The sequence below is a fragment of the Myotis daubentonii genome, chromosome 7, assembly GCF_963259705.1.
Source record: "Myotis daubentonii chromosome 7, mMyoDau2.1, whole genome shotgun sequence".
Taxonomy (NCBI): domain Eukaryota; kingdom Metazoa; phylum Chordata; class Mammalia; order Chiroptera; family Vespertilionidae; genus Myotis; species Myotis daubentonii.
The window spans coordinates 71,390,596-71,414,332 of record NC_081846.1 but is presented as its reverse complement, the minus strand read 5'-3'; the positions used below and the strand labels follow the sequence as shown (position 1 = coordinate 71,414,332).

Below are 23,737 nucleotides of genomic sequence, written 5' to 3'. Positions count from 1 at the left end.
TCTTAAATCGAGATCAAAACATCAACAAATAACTTTTTTTTATTAAATAGCCTATGTCTATGAGTGATTCATGTCTATTAAAATGCCAATCACATTTTCAAAGAAAATGGTAGACTGAACTATTTAAGTAGATTGAACTATTTAGCCTGGCACTCAAATGAGTTACTGTATATTTATTTTTTCTTCCTTTCTTTTCAAAATAGATTAACTTGCATTTTAGCTGATTGACAGTCAAGACATATGTAACACACTAAAAGAAATCTTAATAATGGCAAAGACTTGAATTCAAAGATTTTCATGAGTACCTCAACCTTAAGCACCCTTGACTACTCTCTCTGGCACAATAATTTTTGTAGAATTCAGTGAGACATCTACAAACTTCAATATTTCAATAATTCGACGAGCACTTCTACTGAGATATTTCCTTAGCCTGTGAAACATATTTATAAATGTCATGAAACCAATACCAACATTTTTTTCTGATTTATTTTCTTCCTGAACCCATATTTATTTTTGTAGTTGAATCCTCACGCTTTTAGTTAAGACTACATCTTTGAAAGGAAAAAGGAGGTTTGTAACTTGCCGCTGGTTGTAGGTCCCAGAGATCTGTCAGTGACAAGAAAGCCATTATATAAAAGCTCAACGGTACAGCCATATCTGACTAGTTAGCTGTAGTGGAAGCTGGAACTGAATTTATGTAACCAAGACAACTTTTCATTGGAAAAACATAGAGAAGAGGTGGAAAGCAAACCAGTTAGATAGGCAGTGTAAATCTATTACACGAAAATATTTTTTAAAAGGGCAATGATATTGGCTGAGGCGATAAATTTTGAAATCTTTGGATAAAGGACTAAACCCTAAGTATTACAAAACAAAACAAAAGCCTTTTATTGTTTGTTTTATCTTTTCATTTGATTAGCTCTGAAACCAAAAACAGAAGTTATTTTTTAAACAGATATTTTGGTAAACTCTATAGGAATTAATAAATTTCTAAATTTTTCAGAATGAACATTTTATAATAAATATATTTTTAATTAAATTTATTGGGGGTGATATTGGTTAATAAAGTTATATAGGTTTCAAGCATACAATTCTATAATACATCATCTGTGCATTGTATGTGTTTACCACCCAAAGAGAAATTTTCTTCCATCATCATATATTTGACCCCCTTTGCTCTTTACAACCTCCTTCCACTCTTCCCACTGGTAACTGTTGTCTCTATGAGTTTTTGTTTGTTTATCTTCTTTTTTCCTTTATTATTTTCTGTTTTATATCCCACATATGAGTGAAGTCATATGCTTCTTAACTTTTTCTGTCTGACTTATTTTGCTTAGCATGTTATTTTCAGATCTATCCATGTTGTGCAAATGGCAGTATTTCATCTCTTTTTATGACTGAGTAGTAGTTTTTCATTGTATATATGTAACACATCTTCTTTATCCAGTGAAGGATAAACTTCTGTCATGTTGGCTTGTATTGTCTTTATTCTAATGTTCAGTGACACAGCTCACTGGAGAATGGAGAAGAAAAACCTGAAATTCAGTGCCAGAGAATATCAAGTCTAAGAGTTTACTTTTGTAAAGATATAATGTAGATTTTAAATTGTGTATTCTCTAAAATTTCTTAGCACAATTTTGAAATTTAAAACATATATATATATATATGTATATATATATATATATATATATATATATATATATATATGTACTTTATGAAGATCAGGAACCTAAATGATACTATTCCTCATTATGGGAGAAAGGATGGCTGTTTTCTATTATGGTAAAATAAATGGAGAAGTGTTATATTTGAGGATGTAACTTCAAAGTAAATTCTAGAAAGGATATTGTACCGGTGCATTTTTTTCTGTAGTTTTGTTAATAGTTTCTCATGCACAATGTGTACTATAAGCTAGCCACATGAAATAAATGACTTTGGCCTTACTTGTCTCTAGTACATCATAACCCTAGCCAGCTTGATAATAAGCCTAACTTGGCAGTAATCTACATACAGTGGCATTTGGAAAGCTGTAATAATGATGATGAAATTAAAATCCCAGAATTTAAGTAACACATAGGTCACTGTGCTATAAAAATGTAGTTGAGAATAATAACGACCTCTAAAATGTTTGTGTTCATTGGTGAAGGCTGAGCTAATTAGAATAGGAAGTTGAAATACATTTTCTCTTTTCTGAATGTTTCAAATAGACTGGCCTGGAATAAATGTAAATAAATTCAGATTTATAGTTTCTTAAAGCAATTATATACTGAATAATTCCATATTTATATCTACATACCATTTGACATCTACTATCTTAGGTGGTTCTAAATTATGCTCTTTTTATTATTTGCTTATTACTAAAAATTGGACAATGTTGCTGTATTTTTAACAGTCATGGTAAGGTTTACTTTAGCTATGTACTAGGTTCAGAACAGCCTTTCTTAATTAGATATATAAAAATGTATCCCCTAATAAAATATATTAGAATGTATTAGTCTAATAATCTAAATCCTACCCAAATCTCCATGATTTGAAATTAGTCATATGGAAATTCATCGTGGGGGGTAGAGGGAAGAACCTAATTTCTTTTTTTCTTACCAAGTAAACATAAAGAAAGCAGTTGTTATGTCTTTTACTGCTTTTATTTAATGGTGCATTAACCAAATTAAACAAGTGCCTTCATTCCAAGATTCCTCATTTATTTCTCTATGAAGTGTGGTGTTTCAAGAGGAAGATAATGTAAGTCAATATACATATCAACTAATTTCATTACCTATCGCTTTTAGTGTCTGTAGGGACACTATTATCATATGGAACCCAATTAGGGGGACACTGACTAGTGATATGATTTTTATTTATCACCACCTAATCTTAATCTACTTGAAAATCTTATTTTCAGTGCTGCCAGATGCTAACTAATGTGGGATCACTGGGTTTAACTGAATGACATTTCTTAGCTAAGCAAATTAATAAAATTGATGAGGAAAAAAGATGTCTTTCAGAAGCCAGACTTACCATATGCTAAAACACAATAGATATAATTTTTCTTTATTCATTGGTGTTGTAATGACTGCACTGTGTTTAAAATCTTAATGCACAAAATAATTCCCACTTTTTCAAGTTCACCATTATTAAGGTAAATTTCTTAGATTCCCTATAATGCAATAACAATGACAATAACAATAAATGCTCATTTTTAGAACTAAAGATAATTTTTTAATGTTTATTCAAAGCTGACAAATAGTTTTACATAGTAAAATGCAATAAATACAATGCCTTTTTTAGGACAGCAGGATAGATCTGTTGTATTTAAATCAGAAAAAAAACTAAGTGATTATATATTGGATGTCAGCTAGACAGTTCCTAGACATCAAATAAGTGAAAGAGAAAGAACATATATTGTCAGTTTATGTGGCACTGTGTTAACCAAAAATCATTAACTGTTTCATTAATCAACTGTATTTTTTCTTCCTTCTAAAAATCAGCTGCCAATCCCTTTTTTCTTCTGCTAAAAGAATTAGCCTTTTCATTTTTCAAGTCTTCCCTGATATTGGCATTTAAATGAAGAGGAGTGATTTTACAAGATCATATTTTACCATTCCGTCATTTGAAAAAGGATGAATCAAGTTTAGACTAAACAAGCTCCACATGCAATCTATATATATATAAAAGCCTAAGCGACCATTATGACTGAACTACTGGAACAACCAGTCAACCAGTCTCTATGATGTGCACTGACCACCAGGGGCAGACGCTCAACACAGGAGCTGCCCCCTGGTGATCAGTGCGCTCTCACAGCCAACCTCCCACGGCCAGCCAACGTCCCTCAGTCCCTCCCCTGATCCGGCAGGCCCCATACTGCAGCTGGCAGCTGGCAGGCCCCGGTTGGCCAAGCCCCAATTGGGACTGGGCAAGACAGCCCCGATAGGCCCTGATTACTGGCTAGGCCTAGGGACTCCACCTGTGCATGAATTTTGTGCACCAGCCTCTAGTAGATACATAATACATATTTTGAATAAACAAGTTATAATAAAAATTATAGACTTTTACAAAATGGAAAAGTTGTGATTTAACTAACTCAACAGTAGGCCTGAAATACTTCTGAAGTGCGGATGATTAAGCTATATTTTCAATCTTTACTATTACATTACCTGCTATTATATTTTATATATATGTCTAACATAGTTTTACTTTTTCACTATTAAGAGAAAAAAAGTTAGACATAATGTTTTTCATTATACTTGGGTCCATTATTTACATCTTGAAACTAGTCCTTTTTTGCTGGTACTACAAAACACAACAGCCCATTTCTTTGTATGTACACAAAAGGAAAAAGAAGTCAACTTTCCACCTATAGATGAGTTTCCACGTGGCTATCTCCAAATCATAGGTCAGGGAACTAGGCAATATAATTAATTCACATAGCAATGCAAAATGTGAGTTGGCCCATGTAGCATAATACAGAAGTAAACTGGCTATTTTCTGCTTCTTTGGGCAGGCAACCCACCCATACATTAGTAGATAGGCCTTTGATAAAGGTCTGAGAATGATAAAACAGATATATGTACTAAGTCATTCTATAAGTACCTACTTGCCAGTAATTTCAATTGTTTTACTAGTATGTAACAGAAACCCAACTTTAACGTAGAAATTTTTCAACAAGCAAGTTATGTTTTGTCTTGCTTTTTGGTGTGTTGGTTTGTTTTGCAGATTACAAAAACTGAGGCCCCAGGGACATGTATCAATTCTATTTTTTTTCTCTTCATGACCATTTCCTCCTATACTCTAAATCACGAATAGACATCCAGGGTCATCCTGACACAGAAACATTAATAATCATCATGAAAATGTAACAGTTAACAGGAAGGAGAAGTAGAGCTGATAAAATATCTTTAAGGTTTGACCCATTTTATTTCTTTCTTGGGCAGACAGAAATATGTTAAAATTCATATCTATGCTAAATATAAAAATACCTGAGCATAGCTAGATGGAGCCCCATTTTCTATAGGCAGACTTTAGTTTTTCTATCTCTATTGCATTGACTTTTATAAAATGTAAAGAGAAGTTAAATTAGTTCTCTTTAAATGTAATTTCCTTTTTGAAACTATGCATTTAAGACTATACATTTTAGTTTTCAAGATTACTGACATTCTGTAAATGCAAATGTATTTTCTACATTACAATATTACCCAAGGGGAAAAAAACAACAAAAAAGAAGTGTCTGTGTAGGAGTAAGCAGGAATAGAACAGTCCCAGTATTGTAGCATTCTCACAGTGTGTCATGATAGTCTTTTAAATTTCTACTTCTATTCCTATCATATTTAATAAAATTGGGTGAGAATTTGAATCTTAATTTCCTCATTTAAAAAATGTACTTCTCTCATCTGACCATGCTTACTTTTAAAATAAAATTTTAATTCCAATTGCATACATAACAAAAAAAATTTAATCAATTCAGGTTATAATTTTTCCTCTAACTAATATTAACTAGCATTTATAGTCAATATTTTTCCTTTATATACATTGTTAAAGAAAAAAATATTATGCATGCAATTTATAATCAACTGAGTTCTGTCTTATGTTGGCTTGACTATTTGGTCAATGTATGGATCAACTAACTTTATTTATGATTTACTTTGAAACCATTATAATAATCAATTTCTGACAAAAATAATATTTAATAATCTATTAGATCATGCTTAGCATACACCTTGCTTATTCTACATCATCTCTAACTTTTGAACAACCCACAAGTACAATCTAAGTGTATTCCCTTTGAAAAAGAGTTTTCCAGAGACATTCGGTCACTTGCCCACAGTCACATTTAGTAAATGTCAAACCTGGAATTTGAGCGTCCATCTCTTTAATAACAAAGTTCATATTCTTGAGGACAGAAAATGAAAAATATGGAACACATATTAACATTCATTACTAATGGAAGGCATCTTCTGGGGGTGGGTAAAGGGAGATGAAGAGGGTATAGGGAGGACAAATGGTGACTGAGATACTTGAGTTCAGGTGGTGAACACACAATACAGTATACAGATGATGTATTATAGAACTGTGCCTATGAAACCTGCATAATTTTGTTAATGAGTGCCACCTCTATAAATTCAATAAAAAGGGGAAAAAAGAAAATATTCCAAGTGAAATAAAACAAAAGACCACTACCTAAGGTAGTGATAGAATTATTTGCTTCAATTTCACAAAGTATTTTTTAAATTTTTATTGATTGATTTGTAGAGAGAGAGAGGGGGAGGGAGAAACAGAGGAGGGAGAGAGAGAGAGAGAAACAGAGAGAGAGAGAGAGAGAGAGAGAGAGAGAGAGAGAGAGAGAGAGAGAGACATCAATTTGTTGTTCCACTTACTTATACATTCATTGCTTTCTTGTATGTTCCCTGACTAGAGATTAAACCCACAACCTTGGCATATCAAGACCACACTGATCATATGAGCTACCTGGTCAGGGCCTCACAAAGTATTTCTTAAGTAAACAAGTTGTAAAGCAGGATTGTAATTTGTAGGAATAAAAGAGATTTAAGAAAAGTAGTACTGACTTCTGATCTCACTTTCTCCTGTATATGTTATTAAGAAAATAAGACACATTTAAAATATATTGTTGAATCTCAACTATAGAAGTAAAACATGGCATAGAATATTTCCAGAAAGCTGTATCAGTCAAAGAAAGACAGAAAGAAGAGTTCATGGTGTTCATGATCACGAAATATTGATATTACACAATTCTCCTTCCCCTACCTCTTCAATCAGTAACAAAATAGTATATGTAGTGGCTGCAGCAGTCTGCATTCCCACCAGCAGTGTACTAGGGTTCCATTTTCTCCACATCATCACCAGCACTTGTCATTTGTTTATTTGTTAATGATAGTCATTCTGATAGCTGTGAGGTGATATCTAATTGTAGTTTTAAATTACATCTCTCTGATGATTAGTGGCTTTGATCATTTTTTCATATGTCTCTTGGCCATCTGTATGTCCACTTTGGAGAAGTGTCTATTTAGGTCTTTTGCCCATTTTTTAATTGAATTGTTTAGTGACTCTCCACTCTAAACAGAACTAAGTTTGAGGTGAAGAGGGATAACAATACAATGATTATATGTAAGTTTCTGAGTAACAAAAGTTAAAAAATATGTCAAGGTATCTTTAAAAAAATGCCTGGCACATTTTGAGCACTCAAAAATGTTTGGCCACTGACTTAAAAGGTTAATTAGTATAATGTACAGGGTTGTTTTTTAAATCTATATTCCACATTTATCTGTTTCCATTAGTTTAAGGATCTCTGATGTCCGTTGGAGTTCATATAAATTCTCCTTTGCATCCATCTTACAAAAGTCGTCATTATCTGTAAAGTTTTTTCTTTTTTTTATTTTCTTGTTGGGGAAGGGGATCTGGAAATTACTGAACATCCACTCATTTCCAGGTATTGAGAATATGCCATCTTATACATCCCCACATTTCACATAGAAAAAGTGAAAGTCTTGTGAGTTAACTAACATGTCTACATGTCTAACAACACAGTTGCAAGGGTAGGGATCCAAACCCAAGTGTATTAAATTGAAGTAAGTCTCTTTTCACTGTATACAATACCTCAAATATTGAGCTTGGTACCAAGATTCATTTTTTGGGTCTAAAGTGAATTGTGCAAATGCTGTACTTAGGTCTGAGCAGCCTCGCACAGTTATGGAGGCTGTCCACAACCCAACCCTTGGTAGTGGTCATTTATATTGTCTATAAAAATGGGCTCCTTGGAGTTCTACATGAATGCTCTGACTTTAGAACTGCCACTGTATGGACAAACTCTCTATTCTTATTCTACATGTTGTCACATAAAATAAACCCAAAATTCTACTATAGAAGGTAGTAGTCCACATACGTCAGTGTTGGGGATAAAAGACGCATTCCGAAGATCTGTGGTGGTTTCTAGCTTGGCTTTCATCTATTCTTTGGGTAAATTACCCACCTGCGGGATGTTATGTGGTGGTTTTCAGGATCCAATGAAATGGAATAACCTCATAAATCATAAAGGGCTGTGACAGAGACTGGTTATATGTTCACAAACTATTTCCCTTCTCTTTCTGGGCAAAAAGCTATACGTTGTCTCCCATATTTCCCTATTTAGGTGTGGCCATCTTTGTGAGTTCCAGCATATGAATTATGAGGAAAAGTGATGGATCACACCTCTAAAATGGGCTCATAAAAACTCATCGTTAGGTGCTCTTCTCTGCTCCTCCCCTCATCTACTGCGGGGAAGCCAGGAACATGACAAGGCCCTTATGAGCAAAGCCCATAGAGCAGTGGTTCTCAACCTGTGGGTCGCGACCCCTTTGGGGGTCGAATGGCCCTTTCACAGGGGGTTGCCTAAGACCATCGGAAAACACATATATAATTACATATTGTTTTTGTGATTAATCACTATGCTTTAATTATGTTCAATTTGTAACAATGAAAATACATCCTGCATATCAGATATTTACATTACGATTCATAACCGTAGCAAATTACAGTTATGAAGTAGCAACAAAAATAATTTTATGTTTGGGGGTCACCACAACATGAGGAACTGTATTAAAGGGTCGCGGCATTAGGAAGGTTGAGAACCACTGTCATAGAGGTTCCTGGCACCCCAAGGCTTACACCGAACTGATTGAACAATAAATAGATACACATTTGTTGTGCCGGGCTACTGAAATTCTGGGGTTCTTTAATATAGCAATGCCCTACTCTGAATAATCTAAGGCCTATGCAAATATGAGGAAGGTTTTACCACCTATTATTAAAATAACAGGCAAAGTCCAGACCTTCCACCGTGCCCGTATTTTGCTATCATGAATGACCATTCTGAACCTTGTTGCTTACTGTTGTAAAAGTATTTCCCAAGGATTACAAGATCTGCTGAAGCACCCCAATTCCACTGACAAAAATTGAATTGCAAATAACTGATCTTTTCTTGGTCTACTTCTGCAGCTTCAGCAAATTCCAAAAAAATGTGTCTTCCGAGCATTCTTCTTAAAAGAAAGGATGAAACACTTTCTGTTATGTAAATGACTTCTAAACACCTTAAATATTGCTGGATATAGTCAATAGATTTTAGCCATTTATAAAATATTTTGGCACAAGGATAGCAATACAAATTTGAACTGTCTTTTTCTAATTGATACCAACCCAAAGCATATGTCATTGCTATCTGTTGTCCATTTAAAATTATATTTCAGACTAAAATTGCTACTATAAGAAGTTCCCCTAACATCCTCCATTTTTGAGGCAGATGATGTGACACTGAAGCAGATAAAGAACCTTATGGTCTTAGTTGAGTCAGCATGGGGCAATGAAAACAACATACTCAGAAGAATCTTCAATAAAGAGAAAATTCCCTGTCTTTAATGAATATCATTATCAGACCTGAGAAGTACATATTTAAAACCAAAATACTTAATGCAGCTGACTACTTCTCTACTCTACTAAAATGTGGAAATACTATTTTAAGACAGAAATAATTTGTTTATATAAATAGTTTCTAAATATCTTAAAGGATTGGTCCAAGTCTAATGGCATTCACTTGACCAAATGTTATTTTAATATTAAACTTACAAAGATACTATATTTAAGAAATCTAAACACATTGTTGATTTTTTTAAATGACTGTGTTTCCCTAACAAAATGTCTTTGTAGTGAATGCATAAACAAGTAATCAGCAAAAGACTAAAAGGCAACATAGCAATTATTAGAAAATCTCAAACTTCTCCATATCCTATCTAATAAAAGAGAAACATGGTAATTAGCGTATGACCGCTACCCTTCCCATTGGCTAATCAGGGCGATATGCAAATTAACTGCCAGCCAAGATGGCGGCCGGCAGCCAGGCAGCTTAAACTGAACATGAGGCTTGCTTGCTTCAGTGATGGAGGACTCCAACATTCCCCGCCTGCCTTGCCGGCCTCTGAGCCTGCAGTTTGAAACATTGTAACATATAGAAGCTAAACAAAACCCCAGAAACCAGCTTTCAGCCGGCTGGGATCTCAGAGCTGGAGTTGATACAGCGTTTCGATTATAGAACCCAAACAAACCAGATACCTGCTTTCAGCAGCTGAGGCCTAAGAGCTGGAGCCAAGCCTCAGAGCTAAAGCTGGCCCAGAATAAAAAAGAAAAAAAAGGAAAAAAGGAGCGGTTGGGAGCTTCAGTCACCCACCAGCCTGAAAACATCCCTCAGCCCCTCACCCTGACTGGCCAGGCACCCCAGTGGGGACCCCCACCCTGAAGGGTGTGTGACCAGCAGCAAACAGCCATCATCCCCTCACCCAGGCTGGCCAGGCACCCCAGTGGGGACCCCCACCCTGATCCGGGACACCGTTCAGGGCAAACCAGCCAGCCCCCACCCATGCACCAGGCCTCTATTCTATATAGTAAAAGGGTAATATGCCTCCCAGCACTGGCATCAGCAGAGCCACGAGGCCTCCCGGCATCGGGATCAGCAGAGCCCTGAGGCCTCCCAGCACCGGAATGAGCAGAGCCGAGAGGCCTCCTGGCACTGGGATCAGTGTGACAGGGGGCAGGGCCCAAATCCCCTGATCGCCCTGTGGCTCTGTTTGACAGGAGACGGGGCCACAACCTCCCTATCCGCCCTGCTCTGTTCATGACAGGGGAAGGTGCCCCAACCCCCTGATCAGCCCTGCTCTGTGCCTGATAGGGGGGAGCTCCCCAACCCCCTGATCGCCCTGTGGCTCTGTGTGTGACAGGGTGCGGCACCCCAATCCCCTGATCGGCCCTGCTCTGTGTGTGACAGGGTGCAGCGCCCCAACCCCCCCAACCCCCCACGGGCCCTGCTCTGTGTGTGAGGGGGTAGACCCATAACCTCCCCATCGGCCCTGCCTTGAGTGTGACAGTGGCGGCGCCCCAACTCCCCTATCGGCCCTACTCTATGAGTGACAGGGGGGAGCTCCTCAACCCCCGATGGGCCCTGATCTGTGCATGACAGGGGGCTGTGCCCCAACCCCATGATTGGCCCTGCTCTGTGTGTGACAGGGTACCGAGCCCCAACCCCCCTGATGGGCCCTGCTCTGTGTGTGACAGGGGGTGGCGCTGCAACCTCCCCATCGACCCTGCCTTGACTGTGACAGGGGGCGGTACCCCAACCCCCCAATCGGCCCTACCCTGAGCGTGACTGAGGGTGGAATCACAACCTCCGGATCCACCCTGGTCTGTGCATGACAGGGGGCGGCGTCCCAACTCTCCAATCGGCCCTGCTCTGAGCCCGACCAGGGGCTGCACCTAGGGATTGGGCCTGCCCTCTGCCACCCGGGAGCAGGCCTAAGCCAGCAGGGCATTATCTCCCGAGGGGTCCCAGACTGCGAGAGAACACAGGCCAGGCTGAGGGGCCCCCCCTTCCCCCCGAGTGCACAAATTTTTGTGCACAGGGCCTCTAGTGTTATTATATGCAAATAATAAACTTTTCTACTAGCACAGGATTTTTTTGAAATTGAAACACATATTTTTAAAATATATTTTTATTGATTTTAAAGAAGAAAGGAGAGGGAAAGAGTGATAGAAACACCAATGATGAGAAAGAATCATTGACTATCTGCCTCCTGCACACCCCACACTGAGGATCAAGCCTAAAACCTGGGCATATGCCATGCCTGGGAATTGAACTGTGACCTCCTGGTTCATAAGTCAAAGCTCAACCACTGAGCCATGCTGGCTGGGCACACATCATATTTTTCTCAAGAATATCTGTTTCTTACACTTTCTTAGGTATAGCTTTCATCCTACCATAGATTGGTTCCAACTTATATAAAGGTATAGGGTTAAACTCAGGACAGGATTCAGATTCAAGGCAAAATATGTGGATAGAGTGTGGGCCTGCGGACTGGAAGGTCCCAGGTTCAATTCTGGTCAAGGGCATGTACCTTGGTTGCAGGCACATCCCCAGTAGGAAGTGTGCAGGAGGCAGCTGATCGATGTTTCTCTCTCATCGATGTTTCTAACTCTCTATCTCTCTCCCTTCTTCTCTGTAAAAAATCAATAAAATATACATTTAAAAAAAAAATATTTCACATGGTAAAGTCAATAAGGCCACCTAACTCATGGCTGCCAATGTCTGCTCTGTCACTAAAGTTTTCCACTGAAGAAATTGGAAACTCCAACGGTATAAACTTATATGATCAATCAGGAGCATTGACTCTCCTTTTCAGTGTGGACTCCAAAGCTTTCAACATAGCTTTTCTTTTTTTTTAGACTGTTCATGCTCTTCACTGTCCTGATAGTTCTTTCCTAGTGAAGGAATTATAATTAAACTAGAGGCCTGATGCATAAAATTCATGCAAGAGTAGGCCTTCCTTTCCCCGGCTGCTGGCACCAGTTGCCTTTGGCACCCAGGACCCTGGCTTCCCTCTGGCCATCGGTAGGCACCCGGGACCTGGGCTTCCCTCACAGCCCTGGCTTCATCCGAAAGGTCGTTCAGAAGGACGTTTGGAAGGACGTCCAGTCTAATTAGCATATTATGCTTTTATAATTATAGATATACTCTTTCTATGTATGGGTGTGTACGTGTGTATGTATAACACATATTTCATATATATTCATGTGCAATTGCCAATAAAATAGTAAAAAATGTTGCACAATAATAAATCATGGTGCTATAATAGTATATTATCATGTGAAACCTTTAAAATTTCAATCTAGGTGTATAATCTTACCTTCCAGCTTACATATAGGTAATAAAAATGTTACTGGAAACATTATTTTGATATCTGCCATTCTGTAATAAATGTTCCATTTTTGTACAAAAGATAGCAATTGCCAATCTGAATAAGTGATGAGAAGAAAGTATGAATGCAATCCCTACAATTTTATTTTTGCTTAAAAAAACAATGGTGTCAAGTAAATTTCTTTGCTATTTTATTTCTATTCAATTAAAGAAAATATTTTAAATGACACAAAAAGCTTGATTACTTGATTGTAATTTTTACCGCTTGGCTAAAGAAATGATTGAACAAGTTTGCCTATATGTAGGGAAGGATCCCTCCCCAAACATGCACATACAAGATATTGAGGATACTACTGTAGAGTGCTTACCCCTTGCTCTGAGGCAGCCATATTCTCATGAACTCTTTCCCCAAATAAATTTTATATAGGAAATTAGAGATACCACAAAATTTTACCTCATTTATATTAAGTATTTTTTCCACTATGACTGTAGCACAATTGGCTAGGCGTAATACTTACTGTTTTACTTTTAGGAATCTGGACTACAAAATTCTACTAATACTCAAAGGTATATAATATACCCCTTTGTATTGTATTTGCTACAAACTTGCTAAAACATGGAATAATGGAGAAAAACCTAATTGACCATAAATATGGAAGTAACTTAAAATGCATTCATACTTTAGAATATTGTATAGTCCTCAAAAATGCATGTTTGGCCCAGTGGATAGAGTGTTAGCCTGTGGAGCAAAGAGTCCTGTGTTCAATTCTGGTCAAGGGCATGTACCTTAGTTGTAGGCCCTTCCCTGGCCTTGGCCCTGGTCAGGGCTAGTGCAGGAGGCAACCAATCAATGTGTTTCTCTCACATTGATGTTTCTCTCTGTCTTTCACTCTCTCTTCCACCCTCCCTAAAAATAAATTGAAAATGTCCTTGAATGAGGATTAACAAAAGAAAAAACAAAAACAAAAAATGCATGTTAGGTGTCTGGATTTAGAGAGAGAAAAATATTCAAGAATATTGTTGAATGAAAAAGAATAAGTTGCAGAATACCATGTGTAGTATGAACCAGACTACATTCAAATATATAAGTTTATGTTATTATTGTGCATAAACAAAAGAAAGGACATGTATGAGGTTAATACTGTTTACTTACTAGAGTTCTATTTTGTTGGAGGTACTTTTTAATAACAAAATTAACACTGGATGCTTGTAAAAATGATAACATTGGAATGAAAGCAATTGATATTGATTTTAAGACCAAGATAAGTCAGAATGAGAAATTTGCAGTTTTACCCAATTTCAGCTTGAGAAGTTGTGAAAAGCAAATATCACTCAGCTGAATATCACTTCTTTGGCAGGGCTTACAGATCTAGAAATATTTATAAATCACATGGATAGAGGTTACATGTTCTGGGTAATGTTAAGTTGGTAAGAAGACTTCACAATTATGGAAATAGAAGTGCCTGTTGAAACTAAAACTGCATTGCTAACATACTGGCAAACCGTTCAATAGTGACAATAATCTCCATTCTTTCCATTGTTTATATATATATATATATATATATATATATATATATATATATATATATATATATTTTATTGATTTTTCAGAGAGGATTTTTTACAGAGAGTTAGAAACACCGATGAGAGAGAAACATCGATCATCTGCCTCCTGCACACTCCCTACTGAGGATGTGCCCACAACCAAAGTACATGCCCTTGACCGGAATCGAACCTGGGACCTTTCAGTCCACAGGCCCACGCTCTATCCACTGAGCCAAACCAGTCAGGGCCATTCTTTCCATTGTTACAATGAAGGCAGCCACCAATGGTGATTACTTCTCCTGGGTTCTCTCAGGGTGCTTAAATATTAGACCAATGGAAATGATCAGGGATCTTATTTTATGTGAAAACTTCTTTCCTTTATTTTTAAATTTTTACAGCATAAAAAAACAAGCAACCACCCTAACCGGTTTGGGTTGTTGCTTGGGTGGAAGTAGGCCATTCATCAGGAAAACTGGAACAGGTTCTCTCTTCAGGTTTTTCTGTACAGTTCTGTTTTTTTTTTAACCCAAACCAACCTGCCATTAGGGCAAGGGCAAAGAGCCTGGCAGGCACTTTAAAATCTATCCTGGCTCTGGGATCTCAGGGGGAAATGTTTACAGGGGACTTTGAGTTTTGATATCCATTATTATTTTATTTAGGCATAATCATGGGGAACTTTGGGGGGTCTTTACCCCAGGATTTAAAACTAACAAAACAGGGGAGAGGTGAGGGTAGAAGGTCAACCAAAGGACTTGTATGCGTGCATATAAGCATAACCAGTTGACACAGATACTCAGGGGGTGAGGGCAAGTGCTGGGGGGTTCACCTCAGTTATCCTCCTAGAGTTTCAGTATTTTGAGTACACTATTCTCCTATCATTTTATGTCTGATGCACTCCAGCCAATAACCCCTTTCTTAAGCTTCAGAAACGGCTGAAAAAGTGCTCCCTGAGATTTAAAGGCACATGTCCAAGTGGGCTTGCGGGGTGATGCTCTGAAACCCCCCCCCCCCGTCTTCATCTATCACTACCATTCTTTCCTTTGCCTCTCTTCTCCCTTGTGCTTTTCTTGATTCTTTCCAAGGTTCCTTAACATGTGTGAGAATCCTTGGCTTACTCACAAGTATGGGGGTTTCCTGTGGCAAAAGCTGATTCTATCAATACGTTTGTTGATGAGAATTTAAGGAGGAAAAAGGTAAGAACTCCACAGGGGTAGTGCTAATTGATTTCCTTTATACACACATAAGCAATTATGCAAGTGACCATCTGCTTTGTCTGCATGAAGTTAATGAATACACAAAAGGAATCAAATTTAGAGCTTTCTTAAATCTTAAACCTAACTGCCTAGATAGTTGCTTAGATGTGTCATAAGGCAAAAGGAAAGGTGCTCTCATCTGCAGGATAAAGGCCAACAAAAATAAATAGGATTTCTTGTTTCTCTCACAGGGGCACAGTGAAAACAGAGTTATGCTGATTGCAATGTCTGAAAGTACAGACATTGGAAACTAATATATAGCATTCTTTTCTAACAGGACTCCGATATTTATTTAGGCAAATTGGACCCATGAAATATAGAAAATAGTTAAAGATAACATCACTCTGGCAATTAATACTTTTACTTTAAGAAGTTTTTTATTTTGTTTGGCTCAGCATTCTGGAAGCACACATAACCATTTCTTTCATAGAATCGTTAGGGATAAAAGAGTATAGCAGAGATTCCTTCAAAGAATCACTGCTATAAAATACCACAGCTAGACTCCAGTGTTTTTTACTATTTTATTTCCATGGATTAATGAAGATATTATATATATATTGAATGGAAAGCCAAAGATTTGTAAGCACAACATTTATTTCACCTGTTTGAGCTGGGACACTCAATATGTACAATTGCAAACCTGCATGCTAACATCTTTTGATGAATAAAAATATGACTATATTAATACCTGGAATATTCATAATTTTGAAAAGTACTATCTCTAAAATGGTTTTGAAAAACCCACTGGTCGCTTATTAGTTCTGTAAATAATTACTGACTTGTGTTTGGTAATGCAGTCTGGATTAGTTGCCAGATATCTTGCATTGAACAAGAGGGTCCACTCAGGACAATTATCATGTAGTGAGCAGTGAGGATTTCTAAAGTGCAATTATGAATGCAGCAAAGTGCCCTAAAAGACCAGAGATAAGAGCATACCTAATCGGGAGCTCTGCTGGACAGTAGGTACATTAGGGAAAAGCTAATAATTGAAAGATGGCCAGGAGTTCATTCAGGGAAGAAGCACTGCGTCACAGTTTAAGCTAATGGTTGGAGCATTAGATATTCTTGTTTCTATTTCTCCATAGTTTTTTTTTCCTATAAAGGCACATATGTCTTCAACATGAGAAGATCTTGAAATTCAGGTCACTCTCTCATGAGAAATATTTTTTACAAAGAAATGACATATTGGTGGATGCCAATTTAAAAATCCATTTGGATACAAATGCTTACATGAATTTGTCCTCCCCCAAAAGAAAACCCAGGACAAAATAATATTAAAATAGTGGGTGTTGTACAGAGTGGGTAGAGTACTAGATTTAAATCTGAGGAGGAACCCCAAGCTTGAGAAATTAAGATCCTCCCCCAGGTTATCCCATCCCATATCTCAATCATTTTCTAAAAATGACATACATTCTAGGCAAACTCTTCTACATTCTATCCCCTGAATACCTTGGACTCTTTCATCTTTTACACATGCTGTGGTCTTCCCTCTGCCAATGCCTTTCTTACTCCATAAAGCCCATCTCCTTGGTGACTTTCTTTATACTCCCAGTCACATGATTATAGTTCTTTATATACACATTTCTGATGACACACAGTTAAATTCTGGCTTGTATTATATTGTTTTATATGTAAAAGTCAGATTCCCTCAGCTGACTGGAAGCTCCTATAGCAAGTAAACTTGGTCTTCACTTTTCTATGCAATACAGACACTGCATTTTATTTAAAATTTGAAATAAAACTGGAAAATTTTGAATTAAACTAAATTAATATGCAGTCAGTAAAACAACTCCTCATTCTAACTCAAATTTGAGGTTGTGTGACCAGCTTTTCTCGCTGAAACCACTTACACAAAAATGTTATATGAATTTTTTAAGCTCAGAGCGCCTTAAAATTTAGACTATTTTACATAATCTTGTTTAAGAAATAGTATGTTTCACATCACTGACTTTTACAAGTAACTCAAATCTTATCTCTAGAGTTAGTGAGCCATAGAGACAAGCTCATTGTGTGGGAGAAAACATCACTCATTCCATCTTTCCCTCACCAACTGCACATTATGCCACTCGTGTGCATCATAACTATCCTCAGTGCTAAGAATGCAATAGCGAAGAAGACAGAAGAGTTTCCATTATGGAGTTTACAGTCTAGAGGCAAATAGAGAAGAGGTAGTAGACATATTTACAAATAGCCATAAGTAATATGAAACAAATATCATGTTGGTATAGAGAATAGCAGGCAAGGAGAGCTTTAGATTGAAGTATAGAACATGCCTCTGTGGTGGGAAAATTTAAATTGATACCTGAACAATGCTGTAATTTGAGGAATCTAATAGCATATGGGATAGCTCATCATATAGTTTATAGATATTAGAAAACTATTGGTGGAGAAAAGATAAATATTAAGGATAAATAAAAGCCTGTAATGGGAAGAAATAAAAGAATTGGCAGTAGGTATGGAAACTCCTGGAGTCATCATTGATTGTTTAATTAATCCATACAGATATTTGAGCCTTTAATGCCATGACCCTTTAATACAGTTCCTCATGTTGTGGTGGCCCCCAATTTCATTGTTACAAATTGAACATAATTAAAGCAGTGATTATTCACAAAAACAGTATGTAATTATATATGTGTTTTCTGATGGTCTTAGGCAACCCTGTGAAAGGGTTGTTCTACCCCCAAAGGGGTCGCGACCCACAAGTTGAGAACTGCTGCAATAGAGGAAAACAAATTTTTGTGCTATTTCCTACAAGAAAACACCATTTGGACTTTTTGTTATTGCAGATGTTGCAAAAACTATCTTTCCTCCGTCTCATGCAACATGACTGAAAGAAAGGACATGGTGGGCAGGGATTTGAAAGACAAACTAAAACTTTTAGGCACTAAAGATTCTGAATTAAATAATTCTGCCCTAATAATACAGTGAATCACACCCATCATACTAATTTGTAAAATCTGTTATCATTAAAATTTGGAAAGAATATAGGTGATAGAATATGCATGAATGTAAGTCCATTAGCAAAGGTTAGGCAATCTGTGGAGATGGCGGAATATAATACAAAGTCATTTTTAAGTTTTATTCCAGATGAGAAAGTGGTAGAGTAGAAAACAAACACAAATATAAACAAAAACAACAAAAAATACTATCTGAATGTCCTCTCTATATTTATCAGAAAACATTGAACTAAATTTCAGGCATTGCTATAATCTGTATTTTTGTCCTTGCTTAGACAGTATGGTCCTTTCAGTAGGTCCTTTTTGAGATTATTATAATTAGGAGTTATAATTGTATAAAAATTAATGAGGAAAATTTAGAACTCTTTTCATATTTACCTTCCTTCCTCCCAGCCTCCCTCCCTTCCCTGAGCTATGATAATTTCAGCCCCTGCAAACTATTTTATATTTAATATCCTTTTATTGCCAATAAATATTTTTGTTTATACTATGTTACCTTTCACCTAAATTATGTGCTAAATGCATTCGCAATGGGAAAAATGAACAACTCAGCATTTTCATATTCCTCACAAAGAAGGAAAATTGCATGTTTTACCTTTTATGGTTTCTTATTGCTTTTTAAGTCCTGTCATTTAATGGGACTAATGTTCATGGTTTAGGAGTATATTTACCATAAATAGCTTTAGTGGTTATCAAACATCGCTGCTTCATTTTGGCGCTTAACCAACCTCAACCAGTATTTATTGCCTCATATACTTCTCTACTTTGAACATTACACCTAATTACCTCAACCCCCAATTCTAGTTCTCATTTTAAAAGCCTGAATGGGAATAACTATTCCTTGTTTCACTTGTGGACGAAGGCAGTGCCTGTGCCCAAGCAATCAGAGATCAGGTCCATGAAATCAGTAGTGTGTTTCAGTGACCTGAAACACCCAAGGTCTACAGCAATGGAAATGTAAATTCTCTCATTGCAAGAACAAGGGGAGCAGAGGGGGGAACAGACTGTCTAATGTTCTTTCCAAAGGCTCACATCCATACTGAAGCTGCTGGGGAAGATGGGAAATGGTGCTGATTTCAAAACTGTTCATAAATTTTAAGTAAATAAACACATCGAGGGTCTTGTGATTTCTTAACCAATCTTTGCTCTACCCCTAGTACACTCCCATACTGCTTTTGTAATCAACTTTTATGTAAAAATGATACTTTATAATGCTTTTCAGGTTATAGAAAATTCTCTCATAAACAGGTGAAATTAGAAAATGGGGCATTAAGTTATAAATCTCTCTGGATTTTTTGTTTTCTTGACCTTTTAAAATTTAGCTCAAATAACTCCGTGTCTGAGATGCTTTCCTTACTATTACATAACTGAACGAGGCTTCCTTACATTATCCTTGTGTCTATTCAACTTTCTACAGTGAGTATAAGAATTACTTACACATGAACCCTTTATGTGAAGGCATGTATCTTATGCTGTTTTGATTCAAAGCTGGCTTTCAATGCCTATTTGCTGAATGAAAGGTTCTTTGCCCAATTGGCCAATAAGACAATTCAGGGTGTTTAAAATGCAGAAATGGGGATTAAAATGTACTCTAGCTTTCACATTGCACTTTGTCCCTTTTTAATTTAGGTGTGGGAATGACTCTTCCATTACTTTGTTAAGATGTTTAAAAGGTTTAGAACTACCTTCTCTACCCTCAGCATTGCCAGGTGGGCAGCTGTCCCACCTCACAGATGAATATACTTTTTAAATAATATATTCTCCTGGGATTTGATCTGAAAGTGGCATTTACTATTAGAAACTTTCCTCCTATAGTTTCCAGGCTGGCTGCCTCTGTACTAATTCCACACAAATGCCACATGTCACACCCCCTATTCTTGACTCCATCTTCCTCCGTTCCATTACTGTAGCAGTTATCCTGCTGCTTTCTCTGTCCAGAAATACCTGAGAGCCTTTTACTCCTATTTCTATCCAGTTGAGCATAATACTTTGTATATAATTGGTACTCAATCTATTTTTATTTAAAAAAATAAATTGTTAAAGGATAGGACTCTCACAACTTTGAACCTCTCTCCTCTGCCATATCTTGCTTTACACTAATTGGTTTTAACATTGGCCAGGAATACAGGAATTCAGTCTTAACTCTAAATCTTACTCGCTCATTATTGTCTCCATGTGAAACTTTAGGAAAGTTACTGCCCCTTTCCATGCTACACTTTCCTCATTGGTAAAATACAGAAATGAGCAGGGAATGTTTTATTTATTTTTTTTTAATATATTTTATTGAGTTTTTACAGAGAAGAATGGAGAGAGATAGAGAGTTAGAAACATCAATGAGAGAGAAACATCGATCAGCTGCCTCCTGCACACCCCCCCACTGGGGATGTGCCCGCAACCCAGGTACATGCCCTTGACCGGAATCGAACCTGGGACCCTTCAGTCCGCAGGCCGACGCTCTATCCACTGAGCCAAACCGGTTTCGGCAGCAGGGAATGTTTTATATGGGTTGCCATAAGCATTACCTACATGTTTCATATGGATTTGCCAGCTATTTGTTCTTGGGAAGACTGCTACAGTTTTTTGAATGACAATGTACATGTCTTTGAAAGAGAGATATTGATCCTGGGAGTCAGAGAGCCATAAAGTAGATTAACAGTCACTTAGGATTGGATGGGACTGGGGAGTGACTGTAACTGGGCATGAGCTTTCTTTTGGGGGATGATGAAAATGTTCATCATCTGTCAATGTTCACCACTCTGTCAATGTGTAAGTCATAAAATTGTACTCTGAAAATAGCTGAGTTTTATGGTATGATAACTAAATTATACTTAAATAAAGCTGTTAAATAAAAGTGATAATAATACCAGCATTCAAATTAGGTCTGTCTTGAGCCACAGTTCATGTTGTTTATTCTATCCTCTCCATCTCACTCAAAAAGAAAAAGAAAAAGAGAAGTTATGTTTACTGGTAAGTGATCACGCTAAATGATACAGAGTTGCTGTCTAGGCGGTGCTTAATATAGATGATATGGAGGAAATATATGGACCTAAACCCATACCTAATCATGCAAAGAAAACATTGTATTTGCTTGTTTTTGAGGTAGTAGGCAATAAAAAAAGGTTGTTAGTCATGATTTGATAACAGTTGTCTTCTGCCTATGGTAAAGAGAAACTACTTTCCAATTATACACAGATTGCAGTATTTTATTTTCTTACCAAGAAATGATTCTTTCTTACTTACTTCCATATGGCTGCATTATTTTTATTTCTGAGTCAGAGACTGATTCTAAGTGTTAGAGGTCAATTTTCTCCATAATTTACAGATACCATTTTAGAAGGATCATGAAACTTATCCCTTCTGAGCTAAGGGGACTGACCCTTGAAATAAAAGTATTGGGATCATTTTAACTATTTCTTGAAATCATCAAACTACTTCTTTGTAAGTGTTAAGTATTTACTTGAATAAAATCTTATTTACAGAAATGCTGAATGCCTTACCAACACTTACAAAGAGGTATTCACTTTTTTATATCGTTCTTTGAACAACATTTATTCTTTTCTTAGAGAAGTTAAAGAAAACGGCAATTTTAACAGGTGATGAAACCCTCAGAGCTCTTGCCAGAACAAAATTTCAGGATGCATTTAAAATCCTTCTCACTTTTTTCTATTCAACATCTAAATTCAAATTCCCAAAGGAGACATTTTCTACAAAGAGATTAAGGAAAGAGAAATGATGCTCTGGGCTGCATATGTTGCAGATGAATGTGTTTTATCTTTGGTTTAGGAAACACCACTCCATATCATAAATTGGGGCTGATCTGGGAGTTTTTAGGCCCACATGCCTTTGTGAGTTGCTGGGTGTCAGAGGGGCTCCACGGGGTGGTGTTGCTGCTGAGAGGTTAAATGCAAGCACCTCAAAGGCTTTTACAGAGACTGCAGAAAATCTTTTGTCAAGGAGTATTATACTTCCCAGCTCCAGCAAGTTCCTCTCAGATGATCCTCCGCATTACTTTGAAAGTTAGAAAATCCACAAGAGGCAGATGGGTATGTCAAGGATTTTAAAACCTGGTATAAGTTGGGTTTATTTTTGGATTATGATGGCTTGTTTTTTTTATTGTTTAACAAAGGAAAAGGGTAACACTGCTATCTTATATCTCCTTGAGGGTAGTAATATAGATTTGACTGAACTGCAGTAATTGTTAGCGTTCGGAAAATTTGTATTTTTGCATTTTTTTTCCAAGAAAAAGTCTCTACATTTTAAGAGAAGACACATTTAGACATTCACTGGCTCTCTGGCAGTCACCAATTACACCATGACATGTACAACAATTTCCAATGTGTAAAATTAGTTTTAAAAAAAGATGAATTAATAGAGAAAATAATTTGTCAAGAAATATTTATTGAGCACCTATTCAGACAAGCACTTTGAGAAATATAAAACATAAAAGCGTGACAAGATATGGTCCTAATAAAAACTATAACTAGAGTTCATGGATAAATAGGGAGATCTGCCCTTGCGTGGGCTTTTAAAGGAACAGGAGTGAAGTTAGAGTTTAAGCATAAAAGGATTCAGATGAATAAAAGGAGGACTACATCAAAGGACAGTAACAGCATGGCACAGATAAAGAGCGAAATTAAATTTTGTCCAGCAGGAATCGTTATTCAATTCTCTCACAGACTCAATTACATTTTCTAAGAAATACTTCATTTTTAAGATATAACTTTGAAAAATAACTTGAAGAATAGCTTAGAACAAGTAGTAAAGCAATGCTCAGAGTGCGTGTGTGGGTAAATGTATATCAAATATGTGTGGTGAACTTGTGATGACAATTAATATGTATTTTAAGTTTTAAAATGAAAGAACACCATCAGGTGAGGAATTGAGCAAAACTCACTTGCTTTTCTTTCATACACTGGAAATGTGTACCATCAATAGAAGACCCTTCAGTTTCCCTTCCTGATTTCACTGGTCTTATACAATTTTACTAGGACTGAGGTAAAAAATTATTTCTAGGGAATATGATAAAGTATTATGCCTATAATAAAACTTATACTCCATTTAGTGTTCACCAAAGAATGTAGGACAAGATATTGTTCAGCAAGCAGGGGAAAGAACAGGGACAAGCCTACAGGTTGAAAACATTTATGAAATAATAATAACATTCACATGGGAAACATTAAATTTATGTAAAACATCTCAGAGTTCCCTCTGTGCTATATTTTGCATTAACATTATTAAGTTAAATGACTACAATAATAGGA

At 36.7% G+C, this 23,737-nt stretch overlaps 1 protein-coding gene across 1 annotated transcript in view; it reads right to left on the bottom strand.

Moving 5' to 3' along the window:
* The window catches only part of LOC132238871 (low-density lipoprotein receptor-related protein 1B-like), a 339,298-nt gene that overhangs the window by 239,055 nt on the left and 76,506 nt on the right, over nt 1–23,737 (bottom strand). The gene's annotated exons all lie outside the window — the stretch shown is intronic.